At 38.2% G+C, this 20727-nt stretch overlaps 2 long non-coding RNA genes across 7 annotated transcripts in view; one reads left to right on the top strand and one right to left on the bottom strand.

Moving 5' to 3' along the window:
- LOC141575039 (uncharacterized) overlaps positions 1-20727 on the bottom strand; it is a 553420-nt gene that overhangs the window by 157249 nt on the left and 375444 nt on the right. Inside the window, exon 6 of one of the 4 annotated variants that reach the window (XR_012502281.1) lies at positions 1917-4241. The exons of 2 other annotated variants lie outside the window; for them this stretch is intronic. This is a non-coding gene — a long non-coding RNA (uncharacterized LOC141575039). Of the gene's footprint in view, positions 1-1916; positions 4442-20727 lie in introns of those variants that run through there. One more of the 4 variants, XR_012502280.1, reaches the window with a different exon arrangement.
- LOC123613543 (uncharacterized) overlaps positions 1-20727 on the top strand; it is a 102052-nt gene that overhangs the window by 51105 nt on the left and 30220 nt on the right. The window lies entirely within an intron of this gene.

The following is a 20727-nucleotide window of genomic DNA, read 5'->3' on the forward strand; positions in this document are numbered from 1 at the left end:
ATGCTATCTCTGATTTAGCACGACAACCTCACTGGTGATACAGGAGAGGAACAGATTCTCTAGAAGGCATATTCATAAGGATTAGATTTAGGTTCCTAACACTCACACACAAAATTATTTAACAGTGGCTTAAATCAAATGAAAATTTTCCCTCCATAGAAAAGTCCAAAGGTACCCATCCCAGTTTTTACATTATCAATTCCATGACATCAGGGTCAGGCTTCCTCTATGTCCTGTCCTCAGGATGTGGTTTAACCTCATGATTCAAGATAGGTGTGTGACCTTGAGCTCTCAATGTCCACCTTTCAAGCAGCAAAACAGAGGATGGGGAAGAATAAAACTTGCCCCTCCTTTTAAGAAGAATCCTCCAAAATGACACAAAACATTTAAATTGATTTTAATGGAAAGATGTTAGATACACGGCCATGATTTACATAAAGGGAGGCAGGAAAGTGTAGTCTTTTACCTACGTGGTAATATGACCAGCTATAAATGAAGGTTATGTAACCAAAGTAGGCTGTAGAATGGTTATTAGAAGGGAACTAATAGCGTTACCTTCCACACGTATTAACACCTAGGTCGTCCAGACTCACTCCAGCACCTGGCCCTGGACTTACAGTTAGGAAAGATGATATTGCCTGTTCACGTTATCTTTCTTTTTTTAGTTAAAAAATATTATATTCAAATTGTTTCTAAAATTGAGAAAAAAAATAATTCCAGGAGTCCAACGTGGTACACAAAGCAATTTGTTTTCCTTTCCTGTTCAGATTCACAGACCCCCAATTCCATAAACATCTCTTTTTCAAATATTTTGCGTATTCATCCAGAACATTTTTTAGCCCATGGCAATGTACTCCACACATTTTCCTACCTTTGTATTTTTGTTTAAATAATGCTTTATTTTTGTTTAAGCATGTGTTTTTTAAAGGTTAGATAGAACTCTACTATGAAACTACCTTGCTCTTGTACATCTTTGTTTTCCTGAGTATACCTTTAATCAACTTTCTCATTTCATCATCATCAGTCTGTTCAAATTTTCTGCTTCTTATTGAAGACATTTTGGTAATTTCTTCTAGATTTATAAATGTGTCATGGAGTCTTATGGAGCATATGCTTAAAATTACTTTAATCTCTTCATTCTCGATATTGCATGACTTCGATCTTTTTTGCCATTCATCAGGTTAGCAAGTGAAAGAGAACAGTTTACCTATTTTTGTAATGATCTTTTAAGAACTGGCTTTTTTATCCTATCCATACTTTTTTACCTTGTTTTTGTTCAAACATGTCTTGGCGATTATTCTATATTGGCATATGCAAATCTAGCTCATTTTTTTTCCCCACAGATACATGCTGTTTCATTTTAGAGCTGTGATATAATTTTTTAAAACTAGTTTCTTACTAGTAACTGTGGAGCGAGCCGGAGAGTTGTTTACCAAATCTGTTTATTTCGCCTCTGAGTGAACAAGTATGCCACATTTTCTGGATTCCCTTGAGAGTGGGTGGGGCCATGCAACTGATACCTGGCCAATGGGATGTAGGCAGAATTTACATAAGCCTCATCCTCACTTGATGAATAACATATGTAACTACATTTGCCCTCTCTTTGGGAGATCTTAGAAGTCCAGTATTAAAGATGGTTGGAGCCACACAGCAGAAGTGAACCACGTCCCTAAATTACTGTTTGGAAAAACGCCTCCTGCCAACTGAGAATACCTGTCTTGACTTTACACGAGTGAGAATAGTTCTTGTGATCTGCGGGATGATTTAGTTCACCTAATTAAGGCAGCATCCCTATAATTATACACAAACAGAATGACAATGTACATTCTTTTAGCCATGACAATGAAATCCCGTAAGTTTAACTTGTAGAATCAGTTTCTGGAGATAAAACTGTTGATCAAAATGTATTCAATCTCTTTTTTTTTTTCTTTTCAAGCACAAGTTTATTCTGGAATTCACATGAAAACTCACACCATAGACAATTATTTTGTAAAATTAACCCAGTTATTTTCATGGCAAATACTAACTTTTTTTTTTCTTCAAGATAGTTACCACTTTTTAGGATCAATCTTAGTACTGCTCTATGCAAAAATAAAACAAAACAAAACAAACCCACTTTTTTTTTTTAAAGCCTAGACAGATTAAGATAGAAGCCAACTCTACTTTTCTCAATAGGAACTATTCCAAAAGAATTACCAGGTTCATTGACATAAATCAGATTATCAATTTCAAAGATAATTCTAAATCACCTTCCTAAGAGCCCAAAGCAATTTATGCTTTTATAACAATTGCAACAATATTCTGCACTGTCAAACTACTTGATCTTTGCCAGCCTGTGCGAAGTGGTAGCTAACAGTTGTGAGTCAATATGGGAGGCTGAGCAGCATTCCCTGCTTGTGACTTTCATGAACAGTTCACAATTCTTTGGATGTGTGAACTGCCTGCTTAACGGCATTTTTCTGTTTTGCTCTTGAGTTTTGAGTCATTTTCTTGGTGACTTTGTAAGGAATTTCATACATCAAGATTTTAAAACGTCCTAATGTTTATACATCATACAAATGAACTTGTTTCTTTACCTGTGCTGTAAATAGTCTCTAATTTTCTGCTCATTTTCTGGCTTTGTAGCAAAGAAATCTTTCCAAAGTATTATCGAGTCAAATTTATATTTTTTCCTTTCAAGGACTTTGGGTCGCATTTTCTTATAAAGCCTTGCCCTACTTTCTAATGATACTTTTGTTGTGCTCATATTTAACCTCAAAGGCTTAATGCATCAAAAATGATTTTAAGGTAAATGGAGGCTAGAAACTATAGCTTAATCTTTTTTTTTTAACAAAATTGCTAATCAGTTGTCCAAACACTCTGTATTTTTTCTATTGACATAAAATGCCTTATTCATCTAATGTCTTATGTCCCCAAATACATGTAGTCTATTGATAGACTCCCTATTTCATGTGATTGAACAACTGTCTGCCTATTCATAGACAAGAACAAAACTTTTAAATTTGTTATAGCACTGAAACACACTTAAACATTTGTAAGGTTTATATTCTCTCCCTTCCCATTGTGCTAAGTTTGTTATCCATTCTTATTTTTCTGCCTACTTCTAATAAAATCAATTGATGTTTTTATTGTGCTCATATTAAACACATAGTTCATTTAATGTATATATTGATAGAGCACTAAAAGCTTTATATTGCTATTTTTAAGAAAAAACTTTTCTGTAAATTACTTTTAATACATCTGTCCCCTCAAAATTTTGTTCTACATCATTATTCTTCTTTTCTAAGTGTATGATCATTTCACATAAAAATTACAATGGTATCTTCTTTCCAGTCTTTAAAATTATTTCTTCTCCTTGTCAAGCATCACTGACGACTACTTTCTGGAACAAAGTTAAATAATGGTGAGCTGGACGTCAACTTCACCTTTTAGCAAAGGCATATTTCCCTTTTGCCCCTAATTTTAACAGGAGATGTTCTTTTTCTTTCTGATTCAAATGGAACTATGTCTGGAAAACTGTTCTTCAGACTTACGTGATCAAGAGGTACGCGTTCCTCAGGCCCAGGGTATTCACAGTGTTTTCTTTTTATTTCTCTGTCATCCTTTTGTCACTTTTGGTTCCTTCTGGTAAGTTTTGGGGAGAGAAAATATGCAAACGTGCATCTACTCTTCACATCTCTTGAAGTCCAGGTCCTTTCCTAAGTCTGTTTGAAGCACTTTGTTATTCCTGAAATCTTTTACAAGAAATAACTGGATGGATAGCTCACAGCTTGTTTTGGGATCTCAAACAGGAAGCACATTTGCGTTTAAAGCTAAAATCACCCAGGTAATTGTATTTACGTCGGCCTGTGAGCAGAGAGGTTCTTAATTATTATTATTGATGGCTGCTACAGAGGATTTCCTGAGAGGCCCACATGTGTTCTGAATCAACCGCATTGTCTCCAGTTAGTCCTGAAACACCATGACGGGGCCCCAGTCAGGGAGCCTAGGCAGAGGCTGGCTTCGCGGCTGATTAGACTCCTTCAGGAGAAGTCAGCTGAGAGGTGGTGCTTTGAGTCCCAGGAGCCTCGGGCATGTGCTTTCTGCTTGTGAGAGAGGCAGAGAGGATGCAGACCCCGTGAGCTTTGTGGAGGCAGTCTGTTCCTCTGACTGGAAGATACCAAGACAGCTGGCCTAAGACCTCCGTGCGGAGAAGAGCGACGCAGAAGCTGGAACTCGGGGTGTCTGACTCTTGAGGGTTCCTGTGAGAGAGAGTTAATTCAGGGCCTGAAAACCAAGATCAAGTCAAAGCCTTGTGCCAGATGCATTTCAAGGGATTGAGACGCATTCTTTTTTCTCATTGACTTTCTAGTTCAGTTGGTGGTATGAAGTTTGATTCAAGCCAAAGAGTTTCTGTTCAGCATTTCCTGAGAGGCACCGGACTAGTCCTGTGTGTGTGCGCCTGAACAAGACAGAGAATAAACCAGGTCTGTGTGAGAGCCAACAAAGGAAGCTGGAAACGAGAGTAGACAGTGTAACAGGTAGTGGGATTGCCGTTAATGAAGAAACGGTGTGAAAACATGCAAGGCCAGATGGCTCAGTTTGTAAGGAGTAACGGAGTGTTTCACAAAAAGAGGTGGCACATGGGATGTCTTGAAGGGAGTGTAAGAGTTAGATAGGCAAGAAGGGTCAAATGGAGTTTCTGGATAAAGGGAACATGAAAGAAAAGGTAACACTTCTTATAATCTAACTGCAAGCTGGTCACTGTCTTAAGCGTTGATTAATGATACGCACACAACAACAGCTGCAGAGTGATTTGAGATCAACTGCAAGGAGTTCCTGGTGGTCACTGTGTGAAATGTGAGGTGGAGGGATGGATGCAGGAGGTAAGGCAAAGAGGAAGGTAGGATTCAGATGGTGGGAGCTCAAGCAAATATTTGGGCCCACATGCATGACAGCAGAACAAACAATACTGAAGAATATGCATCAAGGGTCAATGAAGGTCTCCAATAATGCAGATGCTTGCGGAGGAATGTTCTTATTTGTAAGATGGGAAAGATACTAATCTTTCCTCTGTCTACTTAATGTGATTATTTTGAGAATCAAAAATGAGCCTGTAAACACCAAAATGCTCCATGAAATACCAAGTCCTGTGCAAAGGTGAATGCTTATGATTTGTTGTGGCGGATAAAGCGTAAGAGGAATTCAGTTTCCTAGGCAAATGATAGCAAGTTGTTTGCAGGGAGAACGACGTAGTGTCCAGGCACCCTGAGAAGTTGTTCTTCTCCCAGAAATTTGGGCTGTAGCCAGGACTCCCTCTGAAGGGAAAGAAAAGTGTTGGCTCATTCAGGTTCCAAGATCTTTCTCTCTGAAGATGGCGCAAAGAACTTGCATAGTCAATCTGATTATTCTCTGTTAAATATAAACGCAGGGTAGGCAAGCCACCAATCCATTTTAGCGTGGAGGGTAAAAGCGCTCCCAGAAAGGGTTTCCAGCAATCGTTTAAACGGCTGCCAGACATAACTCCATTAATCAATTAATAGAATGGATTATCGTGGCTCGTACTGGTTTTGCAGTGTGCAGCTCATAGCATTCTCCTTCAGACATCCTCCTCCTGGTCACTGGTCAAACTAACTTTTATTGAGGGTCTATAACATTGTACATAAATTATCTACAATCCATGCAGCAGCCCTGTCAACAAGGTCACCTCCCCAGAAGGGAGTAGATTTGGGGTTCAAGGCCCATGTCTGTCTAACTGTAAAATCTGTTTTCTTTCTATCAGACCACATTGTTTTGCACTTAGAAAGAATGTGGTTCCAAAACTGGAGTCAAAATAATGAACAGTTTGATTCCTTCTCTGCTTCTTTCTAAGTAAGATTTTGGATAAGACTATCCAGTGTGCTAGGTCTCAAATTTTTTATGTCTACAATGAAGGGATTGGACATAATTATCTTTAATATTGCTTTTCCCTCCAACAATCTATGAGCCCTTGGTTCACATCATGTACATCAGCACAAAAGGGATGCAGCTCCACATCCCATGCCTCTCCCCCAGCCAGCCAATCAGCTGAAGCAAGCCTGGCAACCAGAGAGGTGACTAATGTCAGAGCCAGGTCTCCCCAAAACCCAGTATGTGAACCTCTGCTAAGATTTTCCATATATCCTCACCCACAAGGAATATGAGAAAAACAAACACAATCGAAGGAAAACTTCAGCACATTAACTCTGCACCTGATTGGGAAATGTACAGAGTTTGTAGATTCCTTTCAAATGAGACTGAGTGGCTGACAGCCAGAAAACTAACATCTTAAGCAGACATAAGATGGAGAAGACAGATCTGGAAAAAGACTGGAGTAAAAATATTTGAAACTAAGAACTGGGAACAGCATCTGAGGAAAAGATGAGGCACACATATAAACTCTTCTACACAAATAGGTATGTCGTATAGAAAACTAAAGAATTTCTGGTATTCATGCAACACCTCCCCTTCCGAAAAGTTCAAAAGCCTAGGCAGTCACACTGGACTTCAAATGCAACTTCGGTGAATTCTAATAAAGAAGGGATGTACTGACCTGGAATTCACTCCTCTCAGGGGCATCACTATCCAGAGGAAATGCTTTCAGCATGAACACTCTGGATGCACTAAATTGTAGTAAGATCCAGGACCACTGTGCTTAGGAAGGGAAGCTCTTATAACAAAAACTTCTCAGATAGGTCATTTCTTTCCCTCCCATCCTCCAGACATTTTTCTCCCCAGAGTCAAATAACGCAAAGAGCTCTTCTACGTAATTACCCAAGTGGCGATCACTAAAAGATGACCACTAAATGCCACTATGTTGAAAACACTCATTTCAGCATAAATTGAGGGAGAAGTAAGTTTTGATGCTTTTTTTCCTGACTCTCATGGAGTATTATTCTTTCATACCCTGCAATGGAAGGTAGACATGAGAGGCTGATTTGGGACCTAATGTGTTAAAGGCACGATTATGGAGGAAGGGAGGCACTAACCAAGCACTGCTATATGTCAGGCATCCTGTAAGGTATTTGCTCCACTTTGTGAGGTGCTTAACAGGCTTGTGCCTTACAGGTGAGCAAGCCAAGGGCCTCATGACCTATGTAAATGTTTTTATCTTTGGTCAATGGACTCCTTCCTGGATACCTCCACTGCCCCTCTCTGTCCCTCTGGTCACCCTCTGCTAACTCCCTCAGGGGGAACTAGACTCTTCATCCCTTGTGCTCTTAATTCATGACTTTATTACAAGGTACAAGACAGCATTGTAATTCTCTGGTTTTACGTCCATCACCCCTAAAGGGTTAAACCTTCCTTGAGGACAGGACTGTGTTTTGTTTGTTTGTTTGCTTGTTTCCATAGTTCAGGGGGACCCATCATGAAGTAAGCACTCATCATAACTTTGTGACAGGGATGAAGGGAACTTGGGAGGAAGAAAGAGGAGAGGGAGGAAGGTTGAGAGAAAAAAAAAGGTGATGAATGAACATCTGGCAGAGAGAAAAATGGGGGCAGGGAGAATGAAAGAGCAGAGAAGGACAAGAAAGAATGGAGAGAAGGAGAAAGGGAGGAGGAGAGAAGAAAGGAAGGAGAGAGGTGAAGAGAAGAGGGGAGGAAGTTATGTTAATTACCTATTAAAGCGTAAATCAGCCCAACATTTAGTATAAAACAATAATTATTTTATCCCAGTCTTTGGTTCAGGAATTCAGAAGTGGCTTAGCCTGGCTCAGAGTCTCTCAAGAGGTTTCAAAGTTTCTTTTGAGGTGGATCCTTTGGAGGCTCAGCTGTGGTTGGAGGGCCCCTTTCCAGGATGGCTCACTCCCATGGCCAGTGAGGAGGGACTGACTGCTGGCAGGAGACCTCAGATCTTCACCATATGGACCTCCAACAGGGACACTTGAGAATCCTCATTATATAGCTGGTGACTTCTCCACAAAGCAAGTGATCCAAGGAAAGAATAGGAGGAAGCCACAAAGCCTTTATGACCCATTGTTGGAAGTCTCAACCATCATTTCTATAACGTCCTGTTAGTTACACAGATCAGCCCTGTTCACTGTGGGGAAACAATACACGAGGGCCGGAGGCAGGGGTCACCTTGGGGAGGTGATTAAAAATAGATTTTTTTTTTTTAATGACAGAGCCCATGATCATCCCTAAACATTACAATGCCAATACAATCACATGCTTACAGTTCTTTTAAAAATATCAGGAGATATAGATATAGAAGGGGATATGATTTGGGGAGGTAAATATAATATAAATTATAAAGAAATGGGTAAGTGAAGGCTAAGCTTGTCGTAATATTCCATATAAACTGGGTTTGTTCATTTGATCAATTTCTCTTCTCCCAGAATAACTTCTAGACTCCCTTTATGGATGAAAACGCTTTCAGGATCATTACCAAAAAAAAATACTAATATGGGAGAAAATAAATATGCAGATTCTTTGAAGCAGGCAGTAGTTAACTTGACTTTTGACTCAACGACCTATTGACTGAGTTATCTGGCTAAATTTCCCGAGTTTCCTTCAGCCTCAGTCCTTTATTAGTTACTTTCACTACTGTCTCATAGAGTGGTTTTGAGGTTGTGCATCACAGTGACTGTTAAATGTCTTCAGCAATTCCTGAAGCATAACAGGTCCTATTTGTTTCACTTTTTTCCTCATTTCAGATGAAAAATGAGAACAAAGCCCTTAAGGACAGTTAGGGGTCTTGTCAACCACAGTGACAAACACCCAGATATTTGCAATCACACAAAATGGAGCATTCAGGATAGTTGCATTGTTTTTAATCTTTGTTTAAGTGACTTTGAAATTTTGCCAAGACAACCACATTTTCAGAATACAAAATCAGAAAAGACAGGAATAATGTTAATAGTGAAAAAGCCAGGGCAACCTTGACTTGAGAATTCCGGAGCCCCTAAAAGTGATGATAGTATAATTCTTCTCAACGCTGGTCTGCTCACACCAGGACCACCCGGGGAGCTATTAAAAACACTATGTGTAAACCAGTTTTCAAGAAATTATTGTATTTTTCTGAGGGTGGTTTTTTGAAGTTCCGCAGATGATTTTAATGGTCAGCCAGCTGGAGGAGCACTGATCTAGCACAGCTCTGTCCTAGAACACAGGAGAACACTGATGTCCGTGGTTCCAGACTCTTCCCAAAGCCACCCTTGCGTTTATTTTTTAAGTTATATGTATTTGACCAATAATAATTGAAGTTATGCTAGAAATGATGCTGGATAATATTATTTTTTTAACATTTCATAGTTCACTAAAGCATCTTCAATATCACTAATTTCCTTGATCTTCAAAACTAACTTTATAAGACAAATTGGAGAGAATCATCTGAGTTAATAATAAGCAACCTGAGGTTTAAGGAGACAAAATGAATGTTGCCAGAAATGATGCAAAAAGCAGAAGCAGAAGGCCAAAGTAAGTCTTCTAACTCCAAATTCTTTCTTTGTATGCATGTGTGCACACGTACGTACACACACACACACACACACACACACACACGTGTTGCTCAGTTTTGGTAACATATACTTTCTCCCCTCTCACAAGTCCCGATACAAAATGAAACAGCGGGAACTGCAGCAAGGAGAGGCCAAAAGTTCCAGATTCAAGGGCTGTACATTAAAGAATGGTCCAATATCTAGAAAGTGATTTTGTTTCTTTGAGCTTACTGTTTAGATAATTGTCCTGTAACCCAGAGTCCTCTGCATCAAGTTTTGAGCAAAGAATAATTCTGGTTGCACACTGGTTTATTCAGTCCTTGCAGCAAAGAGATAGCAACCAGATAACCCATGCTCAAAGGAAAAAGAAGGAACATTTTGCTTTTTACCAGGATAAGGAACACAGGAGAGGAGTTAGGTTCCTTGGATTTTATATTGGTTTCCTATGAATGATGCAACAAATTGCCACAATATTGTTAGTTTAAAACAACAGAAGTTTATTCCGGAAGCCAGAAGTCCAAAATTGAGGTGTCAGGAAGAATGCACTCCCTCCAAAGTCCCTAGGGGAGAAGACTTCCTGCCTCTTCCAGCTTCTGGTGGCCCCAGGGATTCCCTGTTAAGGCTGCATCACTTCAATCTCTGTCTCTCTTCACGTGGCCTCACTCTTTCTTCTGTTCTTGTATTCTTTTCTTCTGTCTCTTATAAGGACACTTGTCATCAGATTTAGGGCTTCCTCAGGTAATCCACGTAAACTCATCTCAAGATCTACCTGCAAAGACACTTCTAGAAAAGCTCACATTCATGGATTCTGGTTGGATGTATCTTTTGAGGAGCCACCATTCAACCCACTGCAGATGTATTTTCTTATTATAAATTGCTTTTATCTTTTTTTCTGCCTCGTTATTGCTAGAAAATTTCTCGATTATTTGAAGATTTATTTGTACCCAGCCCTCTTTCTGGAGCTCTCTTTTTAGTTCTTATTGTTTTTTTTTAAGTGACGCTTAGAATTTCTAGGGAGACAATCAGATCATCTGCATAAAAGATAATTTTGTTCCCTTCTTTTCAGTTCATAACTGCACTTGACAATCGCACTTTTGAGACATGGTTCTTAAAAAGCAAATTATCTTAAGAGCTGGTGTAGGAGTTATTGCTAACAGTTAAAGGAAATCAAATTTGCCAAGGCACTGGAACAAAGTAAGGATGTCAGGGTAATTCAGGTCGCAGACTCAAAGAGCTGTTTTGTCTTCAAAATTATTTGATTTCTTCCCTTGATTCTGCCAATGGATAGACCAAGGCTCAGATACCTGAAGTTACTCGGCCAAGGTCATTCAACAGAGAAAGAATTAACAACACAAAAAAAAAAACCTCTCCTTTCAATCTATCATAGCCAAAACAGTATTTTTAAACTTGAAGGTGTAACTGTGTTACTCGCTTAAAAATCTGCATTGACTGCACTGTTTCTAAGGCAAAGCCTCACATGACCGGCAGAGCCCTGCGCATCTGGTTCCTGCCTGTCCCTGCAGCCGCACTTTATGTCTCTTTTAAAATAGAAATCATAAAAAGTTTTTCAGTCTTTTCTGGACACATTTCCCTGAATCTGCCGAACTGGTCTCAGGGCTTTTTTTGGGGTGTTTTTTTCCTTTCTGGCAGAAGCAAGCTCCCTTTCCACATACCTACCCTCTCCCCTTCCTAACCCCTGCTCTCTGTTTAACCCTAGTTGTCCAAGAGAAGGTTGGTGGCACCATCCTCCCAACATCAAAGCCCATGTTTTTCACTGTCATCACAAATCTCAAGTCCATCCATGTATAACAACGCGTTTAACAACAGCAAGTAATTAATGTTTTATATAATGTATTTGTTCATGTCAGTCTTCCCTACTAGACTGTAAACGGCATGAAAAGCAAAACCAAAACTTGTTCATTATTCACTATTACATCCTGCACCTTGCACAGTTCCTGGCTCATAGTGTTCATTTAATTTTAAAAACTGCTGAATAAATGAAACATTCATATTTCTGCTTGCTCCATGACACAACAGCCTTTCATTCTTCGGTCCTTCAAACACTCCATTTGCTTCCTTTCCTGTTATTTCTTATATTTCTTAAGCTTATTCTTTTTCATTTTCTAACCACCTAAGGCAGACTGGTAATTTTAGAAAATCACAATGCTTAAACAGCATCAAATAATCATTTTAACTACTTAAGAGCATAAGAAAGATTGTCTAAAAATTAGTTGGGCCCAATCTATTATGGTTAGAATGTATCTTAAGTGGTCCTTTTCTGGTGGCCTTTATTTATGTTATAATGAGAACAATAAACTTAACAGCTAGCATGGATGAGATGTCTCCTCTGTGAGAGGTATTTATTCTCAACTCTCACCTCCTTCTCAGACCTAAAGGATCCATCTTTCTTGAGCACACTATAAATTGAGGAACCAAACAACCTAATTCCTTCTGTTGTTTTGAAGAGTCTTGCAGGTCATGAGCCATCTTCTAAAAGTGCCCTAAGGCGTAAAGGTTCCCAAAAGGAGGGCATTCAGCCACCCTAGAGTGATCCCAATTACACATTGTTCTTGTTTCCTGTTTATGCATATAAAACCTAATACTAAAACACAGCAAATCAATTTTTCATGAAGGCAGTAGAGCACAGTAATTATTTCACTAAGAGGCTGCCAAATTATTTTCAGGAAGTACGTATAGAGAATGGCTGTGTTCTCAGCATGTCTCACATAGCATTAAGTCTCAGGCCCAAATTGCATGGCATGAAGGAAAACAAAATCCCATTCCAAACATCAGGTTTTTATCCTCTTGCAATGTGTGTAAAACAGACCTGTGATGAGTTCCTCGGGGTGAAATCGTGCTTCCTTCTCACTGGTAACTTTTTTCAACTGTGCGGTGATTACCGAGTAGCACCAGATTTCCAAACCTAAAAAGTTATGCACAGTGCTGCTTTCTCGTGCTCTCATTATTTAACCAAATGATCATATGGAATATGTTAACAAATATTAACAATATTTCCTCATTATGTCGACTTGGTCATGTTTCACATGGAGGGAGTTTCATCTTTAATTCTAAGCGCATATATAAATGAAGGAAAGATAAAACGAAATACAGCACGCCCAGTAGACTCAGATGGGAAGAGAACAAAAACTATGTCTTATGATCAAGAGTTAAAGGAAGGCGCTTGGATGGGCACCTAGAGACCGTCATGTTGAAGAGGGCTGGGGGTCTTTATTTTTAATGCCTGATTGGAGAAAAGGACTCAGTGGATAATAGCTGTGGAAACACACACTTTCGTTTTCTCAGAGGAAACGTTATTCTTAAAAGCAATGTTGTTAAGGATTTAATGGGTAGCTCAAGAGGATTGGGGTTGAACCCTGAACCCCCATTCCCAGTACTGGCAGAGGCTAACAGTGTGAGCAGCCCTTTGCTGGGATGTTCTTAGAGAACATATACATGTCTTACAGAAGGATGTCCTGTCTCAGCGATCTTCCAACCATAGCCAGGCAGGGCAAGAAAAACATAAAAAGGCAGACATCAGGGCCTCCTGTTTTTATCTGCATCTCTCCCATTACCTGTGAGCTTTCAGAGTAGTGTTTGTGCTCAGTCCCGTTCTGTGGTCATCACTGAGGGTTGTTGATTTTGTTTGGGGTTTGTTTTGGCTTTTGGCATCATTAGCAAATTGAGAGTTGTGATGGTTGTGATGTATCTGATGTATTTAATGCACTGAAGTCATTATTGTTTTTGATTCCCAAACGTCCCATCTTAGGCCAGTAAGAGCTCCTTCAGATTGTCTCCTTTGTCCTTTTGATGTGACACCATTAGTCTTTGAGTGCCTCTTTACTCTGGCAGAAGATGTCCCGGGCTCATCAAATGTGCTCCCTGCCTCAGACTGGGATCAGCCATTTCTCCAAGGAGCCCTGAGGTTCCTTTTATCCAGGAAGAGATTTAATGGAGCAGAACAGATCCATTTATGTATGCTTTATATATAGGAGTTTAGGTAAGAATTCATTTGAAAATAAAGCAAAACTCTGCTATAAAATGGTTTAAAAAATGGGCATCTAGATAATTTTTTAAATCCCTTCTTCTTTGAGTGTCTCTAAATACAATTAATTCCTAAAATAGGAATTCAGCATTTTGCTGAACACAGAATTCTTTTGGACCTAGAAAGTTAGTTACAGGAGTTCCATCTAGCAACAGTTTGCTGCAGAATCATTGAGGAAAACTCTCAGCTGGTGAACAGATTCTTTTTAAAAACATTGAAAAATGTGTGGCTGTGGGGCCAGACTGAAACAGCTAGCCTAGTTCTTTTGGCTAATACAGTTCTAGTTGCTTTTTAAGAAGCGTTTTCATTATCAAATAATTCATACAAGCACAGAATTACATAAAATAATAAAACAGTGTCTGTGTGGCCAGAATCAAAATTTTAAGGTTTTGCCACGTGTAATTTTTTTTTAAGTTATAAAATACAGCAGATGCATTGGGATCTGCAGCATACCTACTTCCTCCTTCATGCCTTCCCCAACTGAACAGGTGACCCGTATCCTCAATTCCGTTTTTCTCATTCCTATGACCTTTTCTTTATACTGATCTTACATATCTAAAATTACTTTGCCTACTTAAACTGTATTTACATTGCATCATGTGGTACATGTTATTGTTTAATTTGTTTTTGCTTTTTTTCTGGATGAGTATCACTTCTGAAATGCAGCCTGCAAATACATGCAGTTCTTTTTTTATTTGTGTTAACTGCTGTATTGCATTCCATTCTATGAAAATGCTATAATTTATAATAGTGACATTAATAGCATCACACTGAAGACTATCTGGGTTGCTTTCAATTTGTATTGTTGCAAACACTGCTATAACACACGCTTCTAAACATGGTCCTTGTGCTTCTGTGAGTGAGCTGCTTTAGGTTAGATACAGAGAGTAACGCATAGGTCACATGACACACACATCTTCAGCTGTACTGGATATTACAGAATTGTTTCCAAACCAGGTTTACCACTTTTCACTCCCACCAAAGGTGAATGAGCTCCACACAGCAACATCCTTACCAGTTTCTGCTATTTTAATACTTCTAAAATATTGCCATTCCAGTGGGTATTAAATATTTTATTATATTAATTGAAAGTTATCTAATTATTAGTAAGATTGAGGACATTTTCATATATTAATTGTGTACTCAGATTTATTCATCTGTGAATATCTGGTTCATATCCTTTGTAAACCTTTCTGTTTGTTGTTTGTTTTTATCTTACTGATTTGTAGATGTCCATGCTGCAAACCAATCATTGGCTGGTTAGTTTCCCAGCTGGTTACATTGGCCAATAGGAATGCTATCGATTTTTAATAGCTATCATATACCTCTGAAAATGCCCTTATGTTTATTATTTCTAACCATTATTTACAGATTTTCTTCTTTTTTTTTTTTTTTTTTGCTGACAGTTACATTATCTTCAGTTTAGGACACATTTTGTCTGTTTCTTCCCAATTCATGTAACTAACTGTTCTTTGTAAAACTATCTTATTGAACAGTCAAGAAACTTAAGGAGAAAGTTGAAAATAGATGGAAACAGTAAGCACCTCAACCATAACAAACACATGCTTTTTTTGCTGTTTCCTATTTAATGCACTTTGCCACTTTATTATCATATTTCTTAAATTTTCTTTAAATTTACTCTTTATCCAATTAAATAGATACTTGATTTAAATTCTTCATCATTTTTATTCATCCTTTCTGGTTTATAAATAAAGGTCTCTAGGCTATTCATTTACCACTAAGTACCACTCTAGATGTATATTATGTTAAGTTATACCTTTACTGACATTCCATTCTACCTTATGGTGCGGTGGTGTACGCTGCCTTGAATCAAATTTTCTGTATACGTGAATCTGTAGGGTCTGTTTTGACCTTTTTGCCTCCCTTGGGGCATATCACACTGATTTATTTTATCATAGCCTCCCAACAAATTTTTGATATTTAGGAAAATTTCTCCAAACATGTTCATCTTCAAAATTACATTGACTGCTCATGGCTATTCTATATATATATTTTTAAATCAGCATTTTAAATTCCACAGAAAAGTTGACCGTGAACTTTATTTACACATCATTTTGAAGCAAATGCCATGTTTATGGTATTTCGTCCTATCTATAATAGGGTATATTTCTCAATTGCCTTAGGTTTAGTCTAATACTGTTTAGAAAGTATTAAAATTAATAAACATCATGTGTATCTTCTGTTAGGGTCATTCTTTGGTTCTTATTTTTTGATGATTTTATAAATAGTATGTACTATTTATATTTTATTTTTTAACTGTCTGTGGCTGGTGTTTATAATGTAACTCTGTTTTGCTTGTTGATAATCAATGTAGAAAGTTTCCTAAACATTCTTAATTCTAAAAGTACATCTAACCTAGATGGTAGATGATAGACAATCATTATCTACATGGAAATCAGTTTTGCTTCCTCATTTCTTTTATAACACTATGACTTTTTTCACTGTCTAGGCTAAGGTACAAAGTGAAATTCACTAAAAATTGTGATAATAGGAAAACTTGTCCACTTTCTGAAGCTTAAGAAGGTAGTCCTAATATTTCACCATTAAATATTACCTGCTATAGAGTTACGGTATATATTCTTTGTCAAGTAAAGCAATTTTCTTTCATTCCCAAATTTTTAAGAGCTTTAAAAATCATGAACGGGTTAGGAATTTCACCAAAGGATGTTTTGCTCTCTTTGTGGATTAATATACTTTCTTTTTCTTCATTAGTTTGCTAATAGATATTTTAATATTAAGCCATCTCTCAATTCCTACAAACATTTTTAATATATTTGAAATTTTTATGTCTATGATTACAGTGAAATTCTTCTATATTGACTCTTGTACTTGTTTTACAACTAAGTTATCTTGGTGATACAAATAAGAACATACTGCGTAATGATCCGTACACGATTAGAATTACCTGTTGTGCATGCACATACAGCAATCCTATGTATGTGCAGTCTGTGCACGTGCATGTGAACTCACTGCTAATCCACCTAGTGTTCTCCTTTGGGGATGTGTTAAGCTCATCATTTAATTTATTGAATGGTTACTAGGGTATTTAAGTTTTCCTTTTCTTCTTGAGTCAATTTTGGTGTTTTGTATTTCTTGAAAATGATCTTGTCTGTTGTCTTTGGAGAATCTTAGATATGTCATTTGTTGTCTTTTATTATTTTTGAAAATTCCTGGCCTTAAGTCTTTGCATGTTTATTTTTTCCATGCCCTCTCTCTTCTCCTGGGAATTACTTACATGTTAATAGTGTCCCACAGCTTTTGGATTCTCTTTTTGATTTTTTTAAAATTATTGTTTTTTTCTCTTTGCATCTATGTTTCCATTGGAGTATCTTCAAAATTTCCATGGAAGGAACATGCTTTACGAGGATGAATTTCTTTGCTCTCTTGACGTTAGGCTTGGACATACACCTTACTCTGGCAATGGAATGTGGGTGGAAGTGTCAGGTACCTGTTTTGAGCCCAGGCCTTAAGAGGCACATATACTGTTCCTACTTGTCCACTTGGGACTATGTATCCTGGGAAGCCTGATGTTGGACTTGACCCATGGTCTGGAGACAAGCCCATTTAAGCCCAGCCTAGATCAACTAAAACCCAGCTGTTCTGCATTTATACGAGCTAGAAATGATACTTCTCGCTGTATCACAAAAAAGGTTTTGGTGGTTTCCTGCTTAGAATTATGTGAAAATTACTAACTGGTACACTGGATCATAGGGTACTTGTTTGTTCAACTTTAGTAGTTACTGCTTATAGATTTTCCAAGGTTATTGTATAAATTTATATATCAACCAGCAGTGTAACTGATTGACATTTTGCCAAAACTTGGAGTTGTCAGTCATGTTAATTTTAGTCTCTCTGATAACTATTAAACACACAAAATAGGAGAGTATTTATGTAACTTTAAACCAGTTTTAAATTTTTAATATATTCTAATAAAGTAGTAACAGCAATAAATAAATATTTTGAAAATTCAGGCAGGCATCTGTATCTGGAAGAAAATTTAGTGAATGTATTTTTCATGGTAGACAAATGCTGATGTCCTAAATAATTCAAGGATAACTTAAAAATTCCTGAAGTTGTTTGCAAAAAGTCAGTGGCAACAGGTTGGGATGCACCCACTTCAACAGGGTAGTCTGTGTTACACTGGTTTTATCCATTGTGATTGAGCTGCACCTGTAGAGTATGCCATTCTTGTCTTTAGCCTTAAATAAAAAGTTTTTTGTTGTAGAAGTTAGAAATAACTCTGAAATAAGGCCCCCTTTATTATACTATCCACTCACATGAATTATGGTACGTCTTGTGTGGTTCTGTTTGGGTTCATCTTATTTGGGGCTCTGTGCTTCCTAAACCTGCATATCTGTTTCCTTCCTCAGGTTTGAAAAGTTCTCAGCCATAATTTCATTAAGCACATTTTTGGCCCCCTTCCTTCTCTTTTCTGGGATCCCTGTAATGTGAATGTGGGTGTGCCTGATGTAGTCCTAGATGTCTCTTAAACCATCCTCATGTTTTAAAATTTGTTTTACTTTTTGCTATTCTGATTGAGTGATTTCTATTACTGTATCTTCCAGGTCACTTGGGAGTCTTCTGTATGACTTAAGTCTACTATTCATTCCTTCTAGTGTGTTTTTCATTTCAGTTATTGTATTCTTCAATTCTGACTGTTTTTTTTAAAATATTATCTAGTTCCTTGTTAAAATTCTCACTATGTTCATTTATTCCTGTCGCTAATTCAGTTAGCTTTATTACTAAGGCTTTGAATTCTTTATCTGGTAAATTGCTTATTTCTGTTTCATTAGGTTTTTTTGGAGGGGGGCACTTTCTCTTGCTCTTCAGTTGAGACAGATTCCTCTGTCTTCTCATTTTGCTTGATTTTCTCTTTCTCTGTGAAATGGTTACCTATTGCAGTCTTGAAGTGCTGTCTTCTGTGGGAGCACCCCTGTACAGTCTGTGTGTGCCCACTGGCTTTGGTGGGAGGGCTGGCTTTGTCAAGAGCACAAGTCAGTCTATCCTCAGCACAGCCTGGCAGCTATCACCTTGACAGGAGGTGGGGCTACACATAAAAGGGCTGGAGTCAGAGCCAGATGTGAGCTAGGGTTTCCCATCTAGTCAGTGGCCACCATCGCCCTATCAGGTGTAGGAGCATGCCCCATGATGCTGAAGCAGAAGCGCTGAGGGTTGAGTCCAAGCTGCCTCTGTTACCTTTTAAGTGTGTGCTCTCCTCCCCTCCAGCACCTGCACCTTCCCTCCAGATGGGAACAGTGCTGGAGCAAAAGGGGATGTGCGGGCACTCAGTGTACACTGGCCCTCCATCCAGCCAAGGGGGCTCATCTTACCCATGTTGGACCCCAGGACTGGGGAGCCCAATATGTGGCTGGAACAGCTCACTCCCCAGGAAGGCTCTCTGCCCAGGCAACAGCCCTTTTCCTCTGAGTCCTCTCCCAGAGGTAACGGTTCTGGACCTAATCACCTCTCTTCCCTTCCTACCTGCTTCTGTGTGGATCTTTCTTACAGCCTTGGTTGTATATGAGCCCTTCTGTCAGTCTCCAGTGAGTTTTCACTGAGAATTGTTCCACATGTAGATGTATTTTCGAAGGGATCACAGGTGGAGGTGAGTTCTGCCTCCTCCTCCTCCACCATCTTTATCTCTCCTCCTCTTCCTCTCTGTATTAGTATAGTCAACCTCTTTTTTTATTTCCTTCTGGGAACTGCATTTTCTTTTGCTTACTAATTTTCTTACTTTGGTCTTTTAATTTTTGGATTTGTTACACTTACTGTGTCTTAAGGAAATTAGCTTGAACCGGTTCAGTAAAGGTAGATTATGAAGAAGCAGATAAAGGTAACTCAAAAGGTGGATGGGTGATGAGTCATGCTAAAAATAGTTTTTATAGATGAGGATACTAAAAGTTAAAGAATTCACTGAATTTTCCACTGGTTAGTTAGCCAGGATTTTGATTGACTAACAAGTCTATGCTTGGAAAGATTAAACTTATTTTCCCATGTGCCAAGAAATATACATTGTCAGTATCCTGTGTGTGCATGTGTTTATAGCTAAAGCAATCTTGGAATTCTTGTTCATGCAGGATTCATATTCCAGCCATACATATATTAATCATGTGAATTTCAGCAAGGTATTTAAACTTTGAAGGCATCACTTTCTTTACCTATAAAAAAAGAATATGGTAATAATTCCTTCTCAGTACCTAATTTTTCACATCTGTATGATGATTTTCATACAGCCTATATGTTGTAAAGAGTATGTGTGTTCTCAGCTTCTGTGAAAATTAAATGAAAAGTGGCAGTCCCTGATAGGTCATTGGGTCCATTCTTTTTCCTCTTTGCCTTAGTTTGAGAAGTGATTCTTAAATTAAACATTAGTCAGATGACAGAGAAGGTTTTCTTTAGGCCTTCTCAAATCACACAGCTGCCCAGTGCAGTCTCCACCTAAAATATGGGTGGAATTTGCAAAAGTTTCTGGATGGATGTTCCTCCTGTGGAGAATTTATGACAACTTTTCCAAATCTTTTCCTCAAATCTTTATTATATTCTGTTAATGACTCAGTGGACTTTTGGCAGAAAGGACAAGTTTCCTTTGGTTCAAACACTTCTATAGAGGGTTCTGATTAATCTATCTGATGGTCTAAAATCAAAATAACATATGCAATCTTTGGCTGAAAAAGCTCACCCGTGGTGTTATAACAATAATTCCTCTCCTTGTTTTCATATATAACCTTTTGGAAATATTTCTGTTGGAGCCAGAATTTCTATATTTTGGAAACTTGGCCTATGGACGGATGATGGCTCAAGTCTGCCATTTATTTTCCTTTCAGAGTGTGCTAGAACAGGAAGAATGGCTGTTAGAGTGCTTCGCAAAGAAAATTTTGTAGGACAGCCCAATGTAATGTGGAATAAAGCCCTTTTCTGTCTTCCATGTCATAATACATATTTATTTCAAGATGCTTTTCCTGACCACCCAACTTAAAGTAGCTGACACCCAACTAGTCACTTCTGTAAAGGGCCAGTAACAGTAAATATTTTAGGCTTTTAGGGCCGTACGGTCTGTGTTGTGACTACTGCACTGTGTCATCATAGCGTGAAGGCAGCCACACGCAACATGTAAACAAGCGAGCAGGGCGGTGACCCAGTCAAACTTTATGTGCAGACACTGAAATCTGAATTTCCTATAATGTCACAAATATTATTCTACTTCTGATATTTTTCCAACAATTGAAA

This window comes from Camelus bactrianus, chromosome 25, assembly GCF_048773025.1.
Source record: "Camelus bactrianus isolate YW-2024 breed Bactrian camel chromosome 25, ASM4877302v1, whole genome shotgun sequence".
NCBI lineage: Eukaryota > Metazoa > Chordata > Mammalia > Artiodactyla > Camelidae > Camelus > Camelus bactrianus.